The sequence below is a fragment of the Heptranchias perlo genome, chromosome 17 (genome assembly GCF_035084215.1).
Source record: "Heptranchias perlo isolate sHepPer1 chromosome 17, sHepPer1.hap1, whole genome shotgun sequence".
Classification (NCBI taxonomy): Eukaryota; Metazoa; Chordata; class Chondrichthyes; order Hexanchiformes; family Hexanchidae; genus Heptranchias; species Heptranchias perlo.
The window spans coordinates 35456553-35460392 of NC_090341.1; the positions used below are offsets into that span (position 1 = coordinate 35456553).

At 46.5% G+C, this 3840-nt stretch overlaps 1 non-coding gene across 1 annotated transcript; it reads left to right on the forward strand.

The window, feature by feature from the left end:
- Positions 1 to 2141: 2141 nt before the first annotated feature.
- LOC137334428 (U4 spliceosomal RNA) lies at positions 2142 to 2282 on the forward strand. Its single transcript, XR_010966146.1, has one exon. It is a non-coding gene; the product is annotated as a U4 spliceosomal RNA (small nuclear RNA).
- Positions 2283 to 3840: the final 1558 nt, after the last annotated feature.

Sequence of the window (3840 nt, forward strand, 5' to 3'; positions counted from 1 at the left end):
CGTGACCTCCCAAAGTACACCGCGGCCCTCCACTGCCCCGCACTCCCAGCCTGCCCCGCACCACTGCCCCGCACTCCCAGCCTGCCCCGCACCACTGCCCCGCACTCCCAGCCTGCCCCGCGCTACTACCCCGCACTCCCAGCCTGCCCCGCACCACTGCCCCGCACTCCCAGCCTGCCCCGCACCACTGCCCCGCACTCCCAGCCTGCCCCGCACCACTGCCCCGCACTCCCAGCCTGCCCCGCGCCACTCCCTCCCCCCAGCCTGCCCCACCAGAGCCCCATGTGGTCCAACTCCAGATTATGGTAGTGCTGGTGGAAGCATGCTCCAAATTGGCTTTCCCAGCCCACTCTACCCACGCCTTCATCACCTGGAGGAACGATTTCTCCAGTGTTTCCTTCGTGCCATCCCATCTCCACCCCTTCACAAACTTCAGACAATCCAGAACTCTGCGGCCAGTGTCCCCTGCACCCTAGTGAATCAATAGGCAATTAGGGATGGGCAATAAATGCCGACCTCGCCAGCAACGCCCACATCCCATGAACAAATATAAAAAAATAACAAGACTTGCTGAGTATTTCCAGCATTTCCTGTTTTTATTTCAGATTTCCAGCATCCGCAGCATTTTGCTTTTGATTTTGTGTTGTTACCTCCCTACGTTCAAAAACCTTCATCTTCCATCTTCTCCTTAGCTCCTTCATTTCCTGCTTCATGTCAACCTCTCCCTCCTGTAAAGTGATACGAGGTGATCTTTTATGTGAGGAGTACTATATAAATGCAAGTCATGATGTGGAGATGCCGGTGATGGACTGGGGTTGACAATTGTAAACAATTTTACAACACCAAGTTATAGTCCAGCAATTTTATTTTAAATTCACAAGCTTTCGGAGGCTACCTCCTTCCACATCGTTCACCTGAGGAAGGAGGTAGCCTCCGAAAGCTTGTGAATTTAAAATAAAATTGCTGGACTATAACTTGGTGTTGTAAAATTGTTTACAAATATAAATGCAAGGTATTGTTATATAGTCCAGTCAGTTCCTAAATACGGAAGAGTCCAGATTTCTCTAACCTTTAAGTAAGAAAGAACTTGCATTTATATAGTGCCTTTCATGACCTCAGGATGTGCCAAACACTACACTGCTACTGCCAATGGAGTACTTTTGAAGCTGTAGTCACTGTTGTAATGTAAGGAAACATGGCAGCTAATTTGCAGACAGCAAGGTTCCATGAACAGCAATGAAATAAATGAGCAAATAATATGTTTTAGTAATGTTGGTTGAGGGATAAATGTTGGCCAGGACCCTGGGAGTACTACACTGCTCTTCTTCAAATAATCCTAGCTGATAATAAAAAAGTTTTAAGATAGGTTACCTAGACCCACTACAAATGTGAACAGTAAGAGTCGGATAGACCTCCAGTTGGTTTTTCCTGTCGGTATTTCGCTCCCCGTGCCCAGGTGCTCAGGTAGCTCTTGTCGCCATGTCCGCTGCGATTTAATTTTCACTCTACTGGAAAAAGATCTCTGGCCAGCATGAGGATCCACCTCCATGTCAGCAAAGCTTAAACTGGTAAATGCTAGCTGATTCTACTTGATCTGGCACCTTCTTGATCATAGGATCTTCCCCTCCCAGCTAAGTATGACTCTATGTGTGCAGCCTTCATCGGAGATGCTCTGCCCAGTTGCCCACAATGTGTCAAGATGAAACATTGACCATCTCAATCTCCTTGCCACCTCAACACCAGTGCAGCCTGCAGACAATGCACAGGGACTCTGCGACTGTGCCGAGAGTGTTCTAATATGATTAATTAACAATAACTTTTAAAACAGCGACAAATTCCATGAGGATTATTAAAATCGGTTAAAGTAACATTTTAAACGATCCACTGTGCTTCGTTCCATCTGACAAGACGTCACAAGTAAGATTAGCATATCACATCCCATAATCCTTTCCGTTTTATTTGAATTTCTGGTTGATGAAAATATTAGTATTTGCTGATTGATTTTAAGCAAATACATTGACATTTGATAGAACTCAATTCGGGCCGACAGTAAACAATGTACTGAAATCGCTTAATTTTACTCGCCACAAATGTGAACAGTATGAGTCCGATAGACCTCTGCGCGTCAGCTAATCTTCATCAGCTTTGCGCAGTGGCAGTATCGTAGCCGATGAGGTTTACCCGAGGCGCGATTATTGCTTATTGAAAACTTTTCCCAATACCCCGCTATGACGACTTGAAATATAGTCGGCAATGGCAATTTTTGACAGTCTCTGCGGAGACTGCTTCTTTAAACAAAAAATAGTGAAATCTTGATGATGTTCTCTAGGGTTTGTAAAGTGCTGAAGATAATTAATAATTGGTGTTTAGAATTTTAATTTCAAAGATTAGTAACCAACAGAATTTTTTTTATTCGTTGATGGGATGTGGGTGTTGCTGGCGAGGCAGGTGTTTATTGCCCATCCCTTATTGCCCTTGAACAGCTGCATTCTGTGTGGTGAAGGATCTCCCACAGTGCTGTAGGAAAGGAGTTTCAGGATTTTGACTCAGCGACAATGAAGGAACAGCAATATATTTCCAAGTCGGGATGTTGTGTTACTTGGAGGGGAACGTGCAGGTGGTGTTGTTCCCATGTGCCTGCTGCTCTTGTCCTTCTAGGTGGTAGAGGTCGCGGGTTTGGGAGGTGCTGTCGAAGAAGCCTTGGCGAGTTGCTGCAGTGCATCCTGCGGATGGTACACACTGCAGCCACAGTGCGCCGGTGGTGAAGGGAGTGAATATTTAGGGTGGTGGATGGGGTGCCAATCAAGCGGGCTGCTTTGTCCTGGATGGTGTCGAGCTTCTTGAGTGTTGTTGGAGCTGCACTCATCCAGGCAAGTGGAGAGTATTCCATCACATTCCTGACTTGTGCCTTGTAGATGGTGGAAAGGCTTTGGGGAGTCAGGAGGTGAGTCACTCACCGCAGAATAACCAGCCTCTGACCTGCTCTTGTAGCCACAATATTTATATGGCTGGTCTAGTTAAGTTTCTGGCCAATGGTGACCCCCAGCTTGTTGATTGTGGGGTATTCGGCGATGGTAATGCCGTTGAATGTCAAGGGGAGGTGGTTATACTCTCTTGATTGAGATGGTCATTGCCTGGCACTTGTCTGGCGCGAATGTTACTTGCCACTTATCAGCCCAAGCCTGGATGTTATCCAGGTCTTGCTGCATGCAGACACGGACTGCTTCATTATCTGAGGGGTTGCGAATGGAACTGAATACTGTGCAATCATCAGCGAACATCCCCATTTCTGACCTTATGATGGAGGGAAGGTCATTGATGAAGCAGCTGAAGATGGTTGGGTCTAGGACACTGCCCTGAGGAACTCCTGCAGCAATGTCCTGGGGCTGAGATGATTGGCCTCCAACAACCACTACCATCTTCCTTTCTGCTAGGTATGACTCCAGCCACTGGAGAGTTTTCCCCCTGATTCCCAATTTTACGAGGGCTCCTTCGTGCCACACTCGGTCAAATACTGCCTTGATGTCAAGGGCAACATGACGATTTATATAATCTGGAACTCTCCCTAAAAAAGCTGTTCAGCTGGCTCAATTAAACATTTCAAAACTGAGATTGATAGATTTTTTAGTATTAAGGGTTACAGAACCAAGACTGGTAGATACAGTTAAGACACAGATCAGCCATCATCTAATTGAATGGCAGAACAGGCTCTACACCAGGGCCTACTTCTGTTCCTGTGAAATATAGTCGGCAATGACAATTTTTGACAGTCTCTGCGGAGACTGACTTATAAGCGAACCATTGTCGAACACCCTCATAATTTTAAAGATCTCCTATCAG